The 17689-nt window shown below is 50.7% G+C and overlaps 1 protein-coding gene and 1 long non-coding RNA gene across 5 annotated transcripts in view; one reads left to right on the top strand and one right to left on the bottom strand.

Annotated features, from left to right (window-relative positions):
* The first annotated feature begins 767 nt into the window (after positions 1-767).
* Positions 768-17689, top strand: part of TMEM51 (transmembrane protein 51) — a 47638-nt gene continuing 30716 nt past the window's right edge. For 2 of the 4 annotated variants that reach the window (XM_084784490.1, XM_084784487.1), the window contains exon 1: positions 1539-2200. The gene's annotated coding sequence lies outside the window, so the exon portion shown is untranslated. Of the gene's footprint in view, positions 1020-1538; positions 2201-17689 lie in introns of those variants that run through there. The other 2 variants (XM_084784489.1, XM_084784488.1) reach the window with 2 other exon arrangements.
* On the bottom strand, positions 13042-16734 carry LOC311600793. The gene is made up of 3 exons (XR_014780362.1): positions 16411-16734; positions 15879-16005; positions 13042-13270 (listed from the first exon to the last, which is right to left on the bottom strand). It is a non-coding gene; the product is annotated as an uncharacterized lncRNA (long non-coding RNA).

The following is a 17689-nucleotide window of genomic DNA, read 5'->3' as shown; positions in this document are numbered from 1 at the left end:
GAAATAGAAAATCACTGTTTGAGATCCCTGTCTTTGGATCTTCTCACCTAAGGACGAGTCTCCTGCCCTGGTGAGCTGGCGTGTAGTGGGATAAGTAGGCAGACAGCTCCTGTATGGGATGATGGAGGGAAAAGGACGGCACTGAGGCGGAGGGTTGAACAGGGGAGGCGGGGGCTGCAGAACACACTTCCTTTGTCACTCTCTTGGCTTTGCTCGCAGCTCAGCGTTGGCTGTGAAGTTCTTGCCCTCTCTCTGCTTGGAAGATGGTTTTCTGAGATAGACCGACCTGCCCAGCTGGATTAGACGCAAAGTGGGGCGGGTCTGGGGCTGGATCCCGGCATGGAAAAATACCAGTATTCCTTGCTTCCACCTTTGGGACTGTCTGAATGACGTCCCTCAAGTGTGTCAGGGTGAGCAAGCACCTAGAGGCCTGGGCTTTGGGTGTTATCAATAATGGCCTGCAGGTTTGAGAAGGGCGGAGGGAGTGTGTTCAGGGAGTGGGTAGGAACCCAGGCGGGGTACAGCGTGAGGATTCGAGATGTAGCAGTTACTCTTGCGCTCCAAGCCTCTGTTTCCAAAAATGTCTTTTGCACTTCCCAAATCACAAGCCATCCCCAAATTAATCTCTTGCTAGCTTTTTTGTTTTTTTGTTTTTGGTGTTTGGTTTTTGGTTTTTCGAGACAGGGTTTCTCTGTGTAGCCTTGGCTGTCCTGGACTCACTTGCTCTTGCTGGCTTTTAATTGCAAGTAAGAGGTAGCAGTGTATAGTGTTGAGTACACAGGAATTCGAAGTGAACTTGGCTGCACCCAAGCTGTGCAGCTTATCCAGAAAGCCGACATCCCCAGTAGGAGGCGCCTTTGGGCCCCAGCTGACTTCTCCGATGCCCGGTTGCCCAAGGACTTCTCAGGCCTTGAACTTCAAAGAGCTGGAGGCGGACCCACAAAACCACTCAGGTTGGAATTCAGAGCTGACAGATCCTTGCCCGGAGTCGCGGGGTTCTCAGGCAAACTTCCAGACAGGTGAGACGCCCGCTCAGTTCGGAGCACCCTCCTCTGCTCCAGGCGGAGGGAGAAGGCAGCTTGTGATTTGCTGGAAAGTTTTCTGCCAAGCTGGGAAGGCGCCCCTTGTGGGGACACACCCGGGCTAAGGCTAGAAGCGGCGATCTGGAGGGCGACCGGGAGACCCGGGAGTGGGAAGTAGACCGGGAGCGTGAGCTGAGAGGCAGGGAAAACTTCGCTTCCTTCCTCCTTCCCTTGGCGGCCAGGAGTAGAGAGAAGGCAGCGGCCTGGGCGCACAGGAAGTTGAGTTTACGGCCAGGTGAAGTCACCGAGTAGGTACTCCCAGCTCCCATTACCCTGCAAGTGCCCTCCAGACAGCCATCCCCCGGCCTCATAGTACGACGCCCTGGAGCCTGAGCTGCGCTGTGCGCTGCCAAGCCTTCCAGCCTGCTCCGCCCCGGGGTCCCGGTCCCCGCCTGGTGGCGTAGGGCGCTGGGTGGGCAGGTGGGCGGCGCCTCCTGCGGGCGCCCTCGGTCCCTCCCTCCCCTCCCTCCCTCGGCGCTCTGGACCGTGCTGGCTGATCCCCACAACGGTCGCCGGGCTGTGCGCCTTCTCAACGCAGAGCTCCCCGCCTCCGGCTCGCGGATTGCCTGGGGTGGGGGTGTCGCAGAACCCCCAGCCCCGGGCCTCCCGGCAGAGACCCAGCGTGACCCCGCTGCCTCTGGGGTGAGTTTGCGCCCTCGTGCCGGGAAGTGTCCCGTGCCGCCCGGGTCGGGTATACGTGCGCCCCGGAGCATCATGTCGGACGTGTTTCCTAGGGGACTCCGGGCCCCGCACCCTCCGCAGCCGCACCCGGCCAGTGTGGGATACTCCCGCCTCTCCACGTCGCTCTGACTTTGGTCTCGGGGGCCCCCTGTTGGCGGGGAGAGGTGCCATCTGCCTGAGCCTGGATAGAGGTACCTGGGCACTGGTCCTTTTGAGAGGAAAGAACTCGCTGGCCGCCTGTGAACCCTTATACTTGTATGTGAGGTGGACACCGTCTGTTCTTAATTCTTTCGGACTGTTACCCGATTAAGATTCGTGCTTGTAGAAGCAATCGAAGGGTGGAGAGCCAGGGGTCCTCCGGGATCCTTGGTTTCTTCGCCTGTAAAATAGAAACGACAGGAGTAGGCATTCCTGCCTGTAGACCAAGGACTCCCGAGGTAAGTTATGGGGTGTGCAGGGGAGAACACATTACCTATCAGAAAGCAACTTTGCTCATGCTTGTCGTGAATGTTGGAGGTGTGTTTGGGGAGAGAACACCAAGTCTGATTACCAAGTTGGCCACTTTAAGAGAGATTTTTTTTTTTCCCCTCAGCCACAGGGCAAGAGCAGGAGACCTGTTCTGAGAGCGGTTATGGTGGACCTTGCAAGGTGGTGGGTTGCCCCTCACATGGTTCACGCATTCCTGAGCCAGGTCCTTGGCCAATCTGGGAACTTAGGAATAGAAGTCGGGAACAGAGTGAAGGGACAGGGCCTAGGTAGGTAAGAGTCCCCACCTCTCCCCCTCCAGGGCCTCCCCTCTGGTTTTTGTTTTGAAGGCCAACTTGAAGGTTGGCCTCTTAAGAGAAGGGTGGAACACTGAGACCTGTCACTCAAGGGTCCCTGGGGGGAGTCACTCCTTTTCAGATATCTCCCTCAGAACTGATCAAAGGTTCCCCCCAACCCAGACCAAAAGAAAGGAGGGAAAGAAAGGCTGGTGGTGAATCTGTTGGCCGTTGGGTATCACCCAAGGCCAGGCCTGCCTAATCAGGAAATCAAGGAAGTCAGCGGTAGATACGACAAGGGCTCTAGCGGGTGACGATGTTGCAGGGCCACTATACTCCTGTTGGCTGTGTGTGGGATGGTGAACAGTCACCTCGCCCCTCTGGGCCTGTCTCCTTTTCCAATATGGGAGTGCTGAGCTTCTAGACTGCAATGAGGCATTGGTGACACATACTCTGTATTTTGTGTGTTGGGATGGGGGGACCTTAGGGAGAAAGAAAAAAAAAAAGCAAAGTACTGGTGTAGTCATCAAGGCACTGGCATCCCTGGGGGACAGCAAAGGAGGGCGTCAGAGCTGATGAGACAACAGAAACAATAATATAGCGGTATTACAGGTATGTGGATGTGTTGGGTGGGGTGCCATTCCGGTGATGAGAGTGCATATGTGGGCAGGTTGAAGGCGAAGTTAACAGCTTGGGGCCCCATGATGAGACTGACTGGGCAGGCAGGGGTTGTATTGGGACGTCTTACAGAGGTGAGCAGAGGTAGACTTAGCATTTCCTGTAAGCCAGGGGCTGCCCAGGGTGGACAGTGTAGACACGGATTCCGTTCTACGTCATAAGGCAGGGGAACCACCTGATCACAAGGCTCTGATAATTCTGGCATAGGGAGGAGGCAGGTCTCAGTGGTACAGGGCTTGTTTGTCACCTGAGGCCCTGGGTTCAATCCTCAGCACTGAAGCCACCAGAGCGGCAGTGAGACTTTCTCAAACTTAATTGAAAAAGATAGCAGGAAGACAGGCTATTGGCTGGACAGCAGGGACACTGAGGTGCACTGGGTAGGAGACCATCCAGGAGGCAAGGAGTGACTTGTGACCTTCAACACGTGACTGATGGGCAAGGGCAAGGTTCTTGGGCTCTGTGGGAGGCCCAAATGGCCGCTCTTGTTCCTACTAGGGGGCCCATGAACTCCCAGGATGTTGCCAGGGCCCTGGACCCTCCAGATGTTGCTGGGTTCCAGACATCACAGGCTCAAGGCCTTCTCTGTTTACACTGAGAACAGAAGAGGTGGCTCCTGCTGATGCTCTCTATGGGCAGTTTGCCCTTTTGGGTGTGCGGGGGGCGGGGAGGTGGGGAGGTGGCAGTCTAGATTTACACCATCATGTTTCTACATATTTGCCCTTCCCTGTTTGGAGGCTGGCACGGAGCCTCTCTCATCCCTTGGACTAGAGGAGGAACGGCTTGGGCTGTAGACTTCTCTTGTTGCCCTTAGAGATCAAAAAGAGATTCTAGGGCAGGATGCTAGGGAGTCAGAGGCGCTGGGAAAGTTCCAGATGCTTCCCCATGGGGTGTGAGGAATCTGTATCTGGCTGCTGTTTTCCTTTCACTTTTACAGTCAGCACTTAGGGAAGTACATGCTGCACTTAGCAGCCTCACGGACACCCTCCGTGTCTTTCACTGCCTGGAGGCTGACAGGAGGACTCTGCAGTGTGGCAGGTGGAGGGGAGCTTCCGGCTGTCCATTCAACACATTCACGTGACCCGTGTGACACAGGAGGGCCAGAGACCTGCTCAGCAGGTGGAGGCATGCTGAAGCCCAGACTCCCTTCTGGGGTCCTTCATGTGATCCTTGAGGCCTGGCCACATGGAGGTCAGGGTTGGATGGTTCTGGACGTTCCATGAAGCCCTGCTTCTCTTGAGCCTGGACAGTTGGCTCAGCCTAGCCTAACCTGGCCTGGCAGTGTTTTTCCAGCCCTTGGCGCCAAGCCTCCTCTCCTGGGAGCTCTGGTTTGGTTTCTCTTCCCCGCCACAGGCCAGGCTGCCTTGACCACTTCCAGATGGCCCAAGGCAGGGGCCAGAGATCTGACAGGTGGGTCTATGCTAAGCTGTCCCAGTCACCACTCTTAATTCCCCTCACTCAGATCCCCAGTCCCATCTCAGAATGGCTGGTTGGCCCTGGTGCACCGGCAGCCTGCTGCTGTTCAGCAGTTCACTCCTGTCTCCCTTGGCCTAGATTTGCAGGCTCAGCCGCCCTCACATTTGCATGCTGGTCACTTTTGGAACTAGCAGGGGCCTTAGCATTAGAAGTTCAATCTGCTAATCTGACAAGTGGGGAAACTGAGGCCCAAAGAAGGGGAAGGGACTGCCTGAGATCAAAGCCAGGACCAGGCCTTGACTCTCCCAATTCTGTCTAAAATGATTTATTTTATTTTATTTATTATTAATGCGTATGTGCAGGTGTGTGCGTGCCGAAGCATGCGTGCAGAGGCCAGAATACATCTCTGGGGAGTCAGTTGTCTCTGACCTTGGGTTCTGGGATGGTAACTCAGGTTATTGGCCTTGGCAACAAGCACCTTTCCCAGCCAGCCATCTCGCCAGCCTGTATCAGTTTTGTTTGTTTGTTTTGGGTTTTGTGTGTGTGTGTGTGTGGGGGGGGTCCTTCTGCTTGTTTGTTTGTAAGTTAGTCAGTCAGTTAGTTAGTTTGTTTGTTTGTTGGACAGGGTCTCATTTAGCCCAAGACAGCTTGGAACTCCGTATGTTGCTAAGGATGACTTCTAATCTTCCTGCCTTACCTCCTGAGAGTAAGGACCACAGACACCCCACACTATGCCCAGTTTCTGTGGTGCTGGAGCTGGGACCCGGTGGGCTTGACATTCTCATGTCGTCCCTGCTCATTGTCATCTCGGAGGGAGCTGCTGGTGACATGTGTTTGACACTCCCTTGCCCACTGAGCCGTACAGGTGTCCCTGCACCTGCAGACTAAGGAAACAGCTGCTCCTCCAGACAGCAAGCACATCCATGCCTTGTAAGAACAGGGAAGGACTGTGTCCTAGACCCAACAGCGGCTGGCTGTGGGGCTGATTGACAGTTAGGCTGCAACCAGACTTTAGTCTGGCTTTACATTCTGAGGTGCTGCGCTCCTAAGGGACAAGTTCTCCCCCCTGTGGGTTCCTGCACGTCAGACTCATTTCTACATGATGGCCACCAGGAATTCAGGAGTCGGACCTTTAGGGTCAGTTCAGCCAGGATACTGTCTTGACCCAGATCCTTGAACACAATGAGAGGTGCATTGGAGCTTCCGGGGTCCGTGGCTCTGTGTCACTGTGTTAAGGAGACTGGGATTTTGGGGGGCTGGGGAGGTGGCTTAGTGGTTAAGAGCATTGGCTGTTCTTTCAAAGGACCCAGGTTCAAATCCCAGCGCCCACATAGCAGCTCACAACTGTCTGTAACTCCAGTTCCAGGGGATCTGACATCCTCACACAGACGTATGTGCAGGCAGAACACCAATATACATAAAATTAAAAAAATGAATTAACCTAAAAACAGAGAGAGAGAGAGAGAGAGAGAGAGAGAGAGAGAGAGAGAGAGAGTTGTGTTTGAGGCACCTGATCCTCATGAGGTTCTTAGAAAGAGGAGGCTGGCGTCTGCGTGGGACTGGTGGGAACCCAAGGTCACACAGAGGAAGAACCTAATGTAGGCTGTGTTCAATAAGCCAACCAGTGCTACCATCCCTGGCCCCACAGCTTCCTCAGACCGAGCCTTGTGTGCAGCATTGTAGTGTCTCAAAAGGAGACCCCTAGCAATGCCCGCTTTGGGCTTGTTCATTTCAGCTCCTCTTGGGAGTGGAGGCTGGAGAGATGTCTCAGTTGGCCAAAGGCATTGACTGTGCAAATCAGGATTTCAGAGCCATGCCTACAGGTCACGGGCTGGCTCTCTCTCCATTGCCTGGAACCCCAGCTCTGTGAAAGACTGGCTGGACGATCCCTGGAGTTGACTGGCTTCCAGCCTAGCTGAGGAGAGGAGGGCCCAAGATTCAGGAGAGACTTTGCCTAAAAGAATAAGGTGGAGAGTTCTAGAGGAAGATACATGGAACCCTCTCCTGGTCTCTGCACATGCGCACTGGTGTACACACACACACACACACACACACACACACACACACACACACACACACACACACTTACATCGACATACACAAAAGGATCAAAGGCAAAATAAAATGTGCAGAGAATTTGCTTCCTACGAAGTGATGCAGTGAGGTCCTCCTGGGGACAGACTTCTGGGATGGGACATGGGTAGCACTTTGGGAGTCCTGGACAGAGAAGGAGAATCTTCCAGACTAACATTTGCAGACTGTGGGTACCATCTTTTTATTTGCTTGTTTGGGTTTGTTTTTTTTTTTTTTGAGACGTGGGGGGCGGGGGGTGGTTCTTGTATCCCAGATTGGCTTTCATTTGCTATATAGCCATAGATGACCTTGAAAGTCTCATTTCCAGCCTCCGCCTGCCAGCTCTGGGATGGCAGGCACGTGCCGTCGGTTTATACAGTGTTTTGTCAGTGGGTTTGATTGGCAGCTAAGTGTTCTTGCCCTGTCTTTTCAAAAGTGAAAGAGAGGAAAGACTAGAAATCTATACGCATAATTTTAAAAAAACATTTTACTTATTTTGTGTCTGTTTCGGAGGGGTTGGAGAGAGGCTTTTCAGAGCCATGTCTCGTAGGTGGAAGTCAAGGGATGACTCATAGGAGGTGGCTCTCTCCCTCCACCATGTGGAGCCCAGGGATAGAACGGAGGTCAGTGGGCTGTGTGGCAAGCACCTTTAACTTCTGAGTAATTTCACTGGCCCATAGAAAGTATTTTTATTTAATAATAATAATAATAATAATAATAATAATAATAATAATAATAATAATAATAATAATAATAATACTTTTTGAGACAAGTTCTCACTATATAGCCCAGCTTGGCCTCAAACTCTTAGAGATCCTCCTGCCTCTGCCTCCCTAGTGCTAATATTAAAGCCATCACACCCTGTGTATTTTCTAAAAAGATTTATTTATTTATTATTATGTATACAATGTTCTGCCTGCATGTACACCTGTAGGCAGAAGAGGGCATCAGATCTCATTATAGATGGTTGTGAGCCACCATGTGGTTGCTGGGAATTGAATTCAGGACCTCTGGAAGAGCAGCCAGTGCTCTTAACCTCTGAGCCATCTCTCCAGCCCCACCCTGTGTATTTTTTATCAGCTTAAAAAAATACATTTATTATTTCTCTCTCTCTCTCTCTCTCTCTCTCTCTCTCTCTCTCTCTCTCTCTCTCTCTCTCTCTCTCTCTCTCTCTCTCTCTCTCTCTCTCTCTCTCTCCTCTCTCTCTCTCTCTCTCTCTCTCTCTCTCTGGGGGGGGGGGGGCATATACTTGTGCCAAGGTATGGCTGACAAGATCAGAGAACATCTTGCCGGAGTTGGTTCTCTCCTTTTGCCATCTGGGTCATACAAATGCAAGATTCGGTTTCACAGTGTATATCACCGTATATACCCTGAGTGTAGAAGGTTCTTTTAAAAGAATTCAGATACCTTAAAAGTAAATGTATCACAAAGTGGTCCACCATCAGGTTTGGCTTCACAGCGCATGCGTTTACCTGTTGAGCATATCTTGGGTCCACGGGAAGTCTGTGCGGCAGCCCTGTTTGTCTCTGCAGTGAAAGCTTTGGGCAGCCCTCCTCCCCCACTGCTGGGTTTTTATGCTGTGATCCTGGGAACTCAGGATCCCTTGGATAGTTCCCAGAAGCAGCTCAGGCTTTGCAAGGCTGGCTCAGGGGTGGGAGGCAGGGCCAGCCGGAAGGAGGGACTGCTTACAAATGCTCCAGATATACCCTGGGTGCTGACGGTCCCTTTCAAAGAATTCAGAGAGCTTACAAATAAAAAGTATCACAAAGTAGAAAACCGCCCTTTACACGGCCTCCTCAGTTCTTCTTAAAAGAAACAGAGGCAGAGGCAAGTGGCCTCACTCTGATGAATATTTCCAAGAGGAGACTGTGACAGCTCTGAGCCATCACTCTAAAGGCGGCTAGGCAGTGGTGTGAGGTAGCGAGCTGGCCTGGACCCACATCCACAGCACAGACTGTACTGGCTGAAGGCCACACTGCGTGTGCACAAGGAACAGTCTTTAGGCATGCCCATTGCTACCTGGCAGCAGCCCTGCTTAGATGCTGACATAAAGCATCACTTTGTCAGGGCCGGAGAGATATTTTAATGTTAAGGGTGCTGGCTGCTCTTGCAGGTGAGCTGGGTTCAGCTCCCAGAGCCCATAAGGCAGCTCATAAAAGCTTGTAACTCCAGCTCCTGAGGATCTGATATCTTCTTCTGGCTTCCTTGGGTATCCACACCCACATAGTACACACATGCGTGCAGGAACTCACATACAAATAAATAAAAAATTAATATTTTTTAAAAGCATGTATGGGCCAATGGCAACACTCATCTACCACCCAGGAATAATATGTCACCATTTCCTCTTCCTCCTCCTTCTCTTCTTTTTAATATTCTCTTTTCTTTTTTGAGACAAGGTCTCAATATATCCCAGGCTGGCCTCAAACTTGCCAAGTTGCCTTGCATGATTTTGAACTCCTGATCTACCTGCCTCTACCACTTCAGTGCTGGGATTACAGGCATGCCCTCCACACCCAGGTTAGGAGGTGGTGGGGCTCGAACACAGAGCTTTGTGCAAGCTGAGCAAACACTCCTCTAGTGAACTGCATCACAGCCCCTCCTCCTCTTCCTCTCCCTCCTCTGTCTCTCTGTCTCTGTCTGTCTCTCTGTCTCTGTCTGTCTGTCTGTCTGTCTCTGTCTTTCTGTCTGTCTGTCTGTCTCTGTCTCTGTCTGTCTGTCTGTCTGTCTGTCTCTCTGTCTCTGTCTGTCTGTCTGTCTGTCTCTGTCTTTCTGTCTGTCTGTCTGTCTGTCTCTGTCTCTGTCTGTCTGTCTGTCTGTCTGTCTCTGTCTGTCTGTCTGTCTGTCTGTCTGTCTGTCTGTCTGTCTGTCTCTCTCTCTCTCTCTCTATCTCTCTGTCTCTCTGTCTCTGTCTCTGTCTGTCTGCCTGTCTGTCTGTCTGTCTCTCTGTCTCTCTGTCTCTCAGCATGTGTACTACAAGATGACTGACATCTCCCCAAAGCTGTCTTCCTGGCTTAAGATGATCAGGACCAACCTAACTTCACCCCACATATGTTGGCAGAACCAGAACCCAGGCTCATGATGGTAGGCCAGTGCCTTGAGCTGTGTGTATTATATGGTTCTGGAAGTCTCCAGAAGTTCCTGAAGTGTCCTCTGCAGGAGACTATGGGTGGCTGCTGGGACTAAACCCCAGGCCTTGCATATGCTAAACCACTAAGCTATAGGCCCAGATAATCTTGGTGGAACCTTACATTTTTTGCCAGTTTCTTCTTCAAATCAGGTCTAGAGAGGGCTGAGAACTGGCTTGCCTTCTTTCTGTACGTTTTCCCTGCCCCCACTATCTGGCCTCATTAGGGTGTGAGCCTGGATCGTTGATATTTGGTGGAAGAGACATGATGTGTTTGGTTGGTTGGTTGTTTTTTTTTTTTTTTGTTGTTGTTGTTTTGTTTTTTGAGATAGGGCTTCTCTGTGTAGCCCTAGGAAAATGGTTTTTTAAAAAATCTCTCAACCTCCCCCTAGGAAAGCATCCCGAGGAGACCTCAGGTCAGTAGCAATGTGAACTGCAGGTTGGGGCTGGTAATTATGGGCTGCAACTGCCTCTGGGCAACTCTTGTTCTCAGGTGATCAGCAGTGCAAATGCTTGTGCCTTGTCTCCACACCCAAGCATACATGAAAGTATTTGCATAAACAAATTGGTAAACAAATGCACTGTTCCAGTCTTTAGGTACTGAGTCTGCTATCCACGGAGAGGTAGCCATGATCCTGAGGGAGACAATGGGGACTGTATGATCAGGGGACCCAGGCCTAGGAAGGAGGAAGGGGTTCACTCAAACTCAGGGTGCAGGAAAAAGTTTTATTTTATTTTAGTGATAGCACCTCATGTTGCACAGGCTAGCCCAGAACCATATAGCTGGGGACGACCTGACCCCCAGAGTTATCTGCTCCCCCGAGTGCTGGGATTAGAGAGCTGCATCTGCACACCTGATTAATGCAATGCTGGGAATCGAACCCAGGACCTCACCCATACTAGACAAGCACAGTACCCACTGTGCTACATTCCCCCAACCTGAGGAAAAGGACTTTTTAAAGAAGTAGAGTCTGAGTTGAAGCGGGAAGGGGAACAAAGTTCAAGTGGCAGCAAGCCCTCCTGGTGGATGTGGCAACCAGGGTACAAAGTTCCTTGGAGGAGGAGAGTTAAGTTCTCAGGGGCCCAAAGAGCTGTGGGGGTGGGGTGGGGGAAAACCTACAGAATTTCCTCCTAGGAGCTATTTCAGTGGTAGCAGTTCCCTCAAAAGTTAAAATGACCTGCCTTTCCATCCAGCAGCTGTGCTTGAATAAGCTCAAAAGTTTTAGGCTCAGGAGAGACAAGCGTATGCTGTGCTCAGCGCTTATGAGAGCCAGAATGTGGAAGGGTAGTCCACTGGTGGATGGACAGACAGACAGAAAGTGGCCCATACACAGAATGGAATATCCTTCAGTCTTCATGCACTTGCCAGCTAAGGACTTTATGCTGAGAGGAAAAAAAAGACAACCTGGAGGGGGCGTGGTTAGTGGGTTGAGCTTGCCATGCAAACTTGAGGACCTGAGTTCAGATCTTCAAGGCAGAAGGGGACTGCAGGTTTCCAGGGATAAAGGGAGGGGGGCAGTGAGCGACTATGTGCTGGGGAGGGGTTCGGTTTTTACAAAGTAAAGAGCTGAATGGATGGTCACGCGGTCAGTCAGTGGCTGTTATCCTACAATTAGAGTGTCCTTGTTGTCGCCAAACTGCAGCGCACTTAGAATTTGGCACTGAGGCTATGAGCAGTGAACAAATGCCCTCCTAAAATCTCCTGACTTTGCAGGTGACTGTGTGTTTGTCTTTAGATAAAATGAACAAACTTGCATGGGTTTGGCCAGTTCCTCCGGTCAGTATTATTGCTTACGAAATACTGCCAGCACTCTCCCGTCCCTCATGGAAATTTAAGGACCCACAGAGAAGACCCCACAGTGGCCATCTTGAATAGTTCCTGGTCTTAAGTCTTTGCCTTCCAGTTGGTGTGAAGCCCCCAAGTCCCCACTGGGCAGGAATCTGGCCTCCTCATTACTAACTGCTCCCTTCCCATCACAGGCCTGAAAGTAACAATGGCTTGTATACAGCTCTTAAATAATGTCTTATTAACTCTGTTTAATGACAGAGTACACATGACATAATCGGTGTCAAAGGCCATCTAACACTAATACTAGAATTTCTTTTCTTTTCTTTTCTTTTTTTTTTTCTGGTAGTACACCAGAGGTGCTCAAGGTTCCTGGCTCCTCGCACACCCTTCTAGAAATCCTCCCTCCGTTTAGCAATACTTTTAAATGATGCATTCACCTGATCAAAGCAATAAATTACTGCAGTTGTCAGGAGCGCAGCAAAACTGTCAAGTCATTTTAAACATGCGCTAGCTAACTCATATCCGGGTCACAGGGCCACTTAGGACCCGGAATTAACTACCTGGAATTTTTATGCCCAGACCTTCACATCTGTGTTTTAGAGAGTCAGGTCAGAAGTTTTCCTCAGATACCGGAAAGGGATCTGTGCACCCAAAGAAAAGAAAGATCAGGACCAGGCCGGGAGGTTTGAGGAGCAAGTTTACATGCGCAAAGGTAGGGGGCCGTTTTGCTGGGGTGACCTCTGGACTTTTCCCCGGTGGTTTGTGTTTCTCTGCTTGCCAGGCAGAGAGGCCGTTGGATGCAATGGTAGCTTTGTCACGAGTGACAGCAGCTCCGGCTGCTACCTTCGAGGTGAAGTTCACAGGCTTCCTCCGCCACCCCACCCCACCTTTGCACTGACTCACTCGTGTAGAGACTCATGCTGACAGCCCCAGAGCACGTGTGCTCTCTCGCCCGGGATGAGCTGGTTACCAGGAACTTGAAGAGGCTTCCTGTAAGCTGGCTGAGCACTATTCAAAAAGTAGTGAGGGAAATTCCTGGGGGACAGAGACACATCCGGGTGCTGATGCAAGCCACAGACAGCATGGGGACTGTCCTGAACAGGATTGATATGTGGAGCAGAGACATGCCTTTCCAAGCAGCCCCTTCTATGTGGAGCTATTGAATGTTTTCCGAACAATCTTATGACTGGTGGGGAAACTGAGGCAGCAGGACACTAGCCACTGTGCAAACAGCCCCACATCTCCAGGGCTCCAGTAGATCTTCATTTAAATCGTTATAATTTAAGAAGGGATGGGAGGATCCTGGCCCCACATGGTCATTTCTCACCATCAGTATTTTCATTTCTAAGGAATTGGCTAATACTAATCCCAGATGGGCTGTTTGCTTGCATGTGGTATTGCTGAGTCTCAAGGTAGTTAAGAGTGACCAGCCTGGGCTACATAGAGAGACAATCTACCAGAGTAGATATTTTATTTCCAAAATGACATAAATAATACATCTTAAACCATATTTATTTAGTCTCACTGCCCGTGTGCGTGTGCACGCTGAGCATGGAGGGTCCATGCTCAAAATGGAGAGCAGAGGACAGTGGTGTGGAGTTGGTGGAACTCAGGTCGCCAGGCTCGCAAGCTAAGCTTGTTTACCTGCTGATCCACCTCACCAGCCCTGGAGAAAGAGAAAATGTAAGCTCCTTACTATAATGGCTCCGACAATAATTGCTAATAGGTTATGTGAGGTTCATATTCCCTCCGCTCTCACCTGTACTAAATCTCTTACAAAGAAATACAAATTACCTTGGGCTAAAGTAACAGACTGAAATGCGAACCTTTGACCTAATGGCTGTGCTCAGCCCTTCTGAATGGAGAGAGAATAACGTGAGGATTTTGTGAGAACTGAGCATGGTGGCCTGCAGGCCTGTGATTCCCAGCACTCAAGAAACTGAGGCAGGAGGATAGGGAATTTGAAGCCAGCCTGGGCCAACGGTTGGAAGGAAGGGGTCAGTTTTGTGAGGATTAAATGAGCCGACTGCCAATCGTGAGATTAGCTAAGTATTGTTCATCTTACTGTTGCATTTTTAGAAGACAAAATCTCATGTAGACCAGGCTGGATTCTAGTCCACTATGTAGCCGAGGGTGACCTTGACCTTCTGTTCCTCTTGTGCCAACCTCTTTGGGGCACCACCACACACCCCATTCTTGCAGTGGGGAGGGAGAACCCAGGGCCTCACCCAAGCTAGGCAAGCCCTCCTCTACAACTGAGCTACATCTCCAGACCCCAAAGCTTTTGAAAACCTTTCCCTTATGACAAGCCTGTTCTCTAATAGAAACCAGCCATGTGGCTGGACGTGGTGGCGCACGCCTTTAATCCCAGCACTTAGGAGGCAGAGGCAGGCAGATCTCTGTGAGTTCAAGGCCAGCCTGGTCTACAAAGTGAGTCTAGGACAGCAAGGCTACACATAGAAACCCTGTCTGGAAAAAAACAAACAAACAAAAAAAGAAGCCAGCCATATGTAGCAGCCCATGGGGCTTCACCTCAGACGGGCCAGGGTTGTGATCCCAAGAGTGATCTGGTTCCCTCCTGCCTCTGGGCACAGGCGCTAAGAGGCTGCCTTCCTCCTTTGTTACGTCACCAAAGGCTGCTCAGACTGACATCTGGTTTCTGTCTCTTGCACAAGGAAGCAGTTTGGTGTTCTGACATAGTGACAAATAAGAACAGTGGAGTCAGATGGTCTGAGTCCTCGTTTAGTTTATTACTCAAGGAGAAGGGTACTGCCACCTGCCCAGGGTGGGTCTGATGGTGCAGTGTTCCTGTACGGAGGAGCTGGCGGGGCAGAGGGAGGGCAGGCTTGGCCAGTACTGATGCAGATGACATATCACAGCTTAGAAATTCACATGACATCAAAAGTCACTTTAAAGTAACTGATTCAGTCAGGTAGTATATACATAATGCCTTGTAGTCTCCTCTTTGTCATTCCACACTCTTTTCCTCATCACCCCCTGACCCCCCACATCCCCAGTGAACTTATTTCCAGGTTTGGGCCTAGCAGCAAAGGCCTGTGATCCTAGATACTTAGGAGGCTGGAGCTGAGCATCTTAAGTCCAAGGACAGCCTGTCCCAAATTTAAAAGTGAAAAGGGCCAGGTATGGTGATGCGAGTCTTTAGTCCCAGCATTCACAAGGCAGAGGCAGGGCAGATTTCCATTAGTTTGGGGCCAGCCTGGTCTACATGTCGAGTTCCAAGCCAGCCAGGGCAACATAGAGAGAGCCTGTCTCAAACAAACAAAAAACAAAAAGGGAAGGGGCCACGGATGCACGTCATGGTAGAGTGCATGTCTAGCATGTGTGAAACCCCGTGTTCAACTCCCAGTCTCCTCTCCTGAAAAGAACACCCCAACTCTCTTAAGCAAGTATTTGAAGTTCCCCTACCCCATTAGTGTCGCCAGCAGCCACCACTAACCCAGTGTCAGGACATTTCATTTAAATGTGTGGGAAGCTTCTTTTTTAAAACATGATTGTGTGTGTGTGTGTGTGTGTGTGTGTGTGTGTGTGTGTGTGTGTGTGTTGCTCAAGTGGGGGTTTAGAGGACAATTTTCAGGAGTCAGCTCTCTCCCCAGAATGAACTCAGGACCTGGGGCGTGGCAGCCCTCTGAGCCATCTCACTGGCCAGTGTACTTAGTTTAGTTTCTTTGCAGCACGAACCTCTGTCTTTCTGTTATCTCACACAGCAATGCATGCTGGCTTCTTCAATGCCCACACATGTGTCTTTTAGGTTTCATTATGTGTTCCACTCCCCAGGGGCCTGCTGAAGCAGACTGCCCTTCCCCAAAGTCACCACAGCCATAGATGGAAAGGCCTGCTGGCCAGAGAAGAAGATGAGGTCATTAGGGCCATTAGGGCAAGCTGGGACCAGGAATGGGAGCAAGGTCATATTCAAATGTGTGGGAGGCAAACACAGGGCTGTTGAGGGCGAGATCTTCCATGTGAGAGAGGCCAGAACATCCACTTGCAGACATGTAATTCTGCAATTCTCCAGGCAAGCAGAGCAGCCTGGGCTAGCCATTGTCCCACTACACGTACCCAGCCAAGTATCCCATAGTGGACTTGGGACTGTTTGTCCACAACTGGGCTTCGAAACCCTGGCATCGTGAAAGCCACTGCCTCACACTTACCTTCTCATTGTGGCCACATAGGTCCTCTTTGGCCAGTTCTCACCAAGAACCAGATGGGAAAGGAATTCTGGGAACTGGAAGTCCTCCAGCCCTTAAGCCACCTACCTGAGCCCAAGGGCAGTTTGGAGGGCTCTGCTATGGGTCCCTAGCTCTCACAGCAGGACTGGTTGGCTGGTCCAGATGTGATCCATCCCTGTAACTTTCTGCCAAGCTCCTTGGCTGGACCAGCACTCTTCAAGGAACATTACAGAAACAGGTTTGATCCAGGCTTTGGAATCAGGCATCAGCAGGCAGCCATAGCATCAGAACTGTTGTCAAGCTCTCTAGCTGATGTCCCCCTCCCCTTTTCTGACAAAGTCTTTTGTTGCCAGGCTGGCCCCAAACCCACTATGTAACTGAGAGTTAGCCTCTGAGTGCTGGAATTACAGACATGCACCACCAGGCCATGTTGATACAACCCAGGGCTTTGTGCACACTTAGGCACTCCTCTACCATTTGAGCTGCACCCTGCTTCATCTACCCTGAGCTTGAGGATGCCAATGCCATGGAAAACAGAGAAATGTGGAGCTAAGATGATGTGGGGTACACTTCTGATTCGGATACTTGCTAGTTCCGTGGTTTTGGGAAAGTGACTTACCCGCCCTTGCTGATCTGATGCCTGGGTGCGATGCCCGCCATCCTCGCTGAAGTTGTGTGGATGAAGGATGCCACGTGTGTTACACTTCTGGTGAGTTACTGTGTAGTCAACAGTGGACAAATGGGCCTACAGGTGTCCAGGGCTAAGGTCTTCACTGTCCTCACAGCAGCCAGCCAGACTTGGCCTTGACCCAGTATTCAAAACATGAAAGCCAGACTTGCTTTTCCTGCCCCCCAGTTCACATTCCAGGCATTGTTTTATATAAATATTGTTCGCTTGTTTCTACTTTAAGCAAATCCCACAAACTCTGTCGTAAAAACTAAATTCCCTGTATGGACTCAACGCTCAGCCCTGCTGAATCTGAAAGCAGTTTGTTTGTTTTTAGCGAGTCTGTGTTGCTTGTTTGTTGATGCTTTTTCCTTATCTATATAACGGGTGTGATGCCTGCCTTCCTCACTGTAGCTGTGCGGATGAAAGATATCATGTGAGGTAGCCCAGGCTGGCCCCATGAACTTAATAGGTAGCCAAGGATGACCTTGAACTCCTTCTGACTCTACCTCCTCAGTGCTGGGGTGACAGGTGTGTCCCACCATGCCTGTTATAGATAGTCACTTATGATCTAGCCCCATGTTGGAAGGCTCTGACTTTTTTGTACCTGGTGTTCTGTGACATTGCTGGCTGTGCTGGCTGAAGGAGCTACTTTTCCAAAGGAGAAGATTGGCTGCATCTTTAATCCCAGCACTCGGGAGGCAGAGGGAGGTGGAGCTCTGTGATTTGAAGGCCAGCCCTGTTACAAAGCAAGTCTAGGACAGCCAGGGCTCCGCAGAGAAACCCTGTCTCGAAAAACTTGAAAACAAACAAACAAAGGAGCAGATTGGACGGTTTCCTCAGACTTGTTACCCCAGCAGATCAAATCTGTGTCCCTGGCCAGCTGAGGGCATAAGGAGAGAACTGGCTTTGCTGTGGCTACCGAGGAAGCTGTCACTCCCAAGATGCACATGGCAGCTACAAGGGGAAACCGAGGAAGCTGTCACTCCCAAGATGCACATAGCAGCTATGAGGGGAAACGCTGTAGTTCAGCTGCTTGGAAGTGGAGAAGGGAAGGGAAGAGGAATCTAGGAGCCAGTGATGGAGAAGGAGGCTGGGAAGATGCTCACTGGTACAGTGCAAGCAACACAACCATGAGGACCTGAGTTTGACCCTTGAGCACAAGTGTCAAAAGCCAGATGTGGTGGTTTAAGCTTGCAATTCCAGTGCTGGGGAGATCGCTAGGGCTCAT

This window comes from Acomys minous (assembly GCF_964271855.1).
Source record: "Acomys minous genome assembly, chromosome: 6".
Lineage (NCBI taxonomy): Eukaryota > Metazoa > Chordata > Mammalia > Rodentia > Muridae > Acomys > Acomys minous.
Note: the sequence above shows the minus strand (reverse complement) of the source record. Positions and strands in the feature narration are given on the sequence as shown.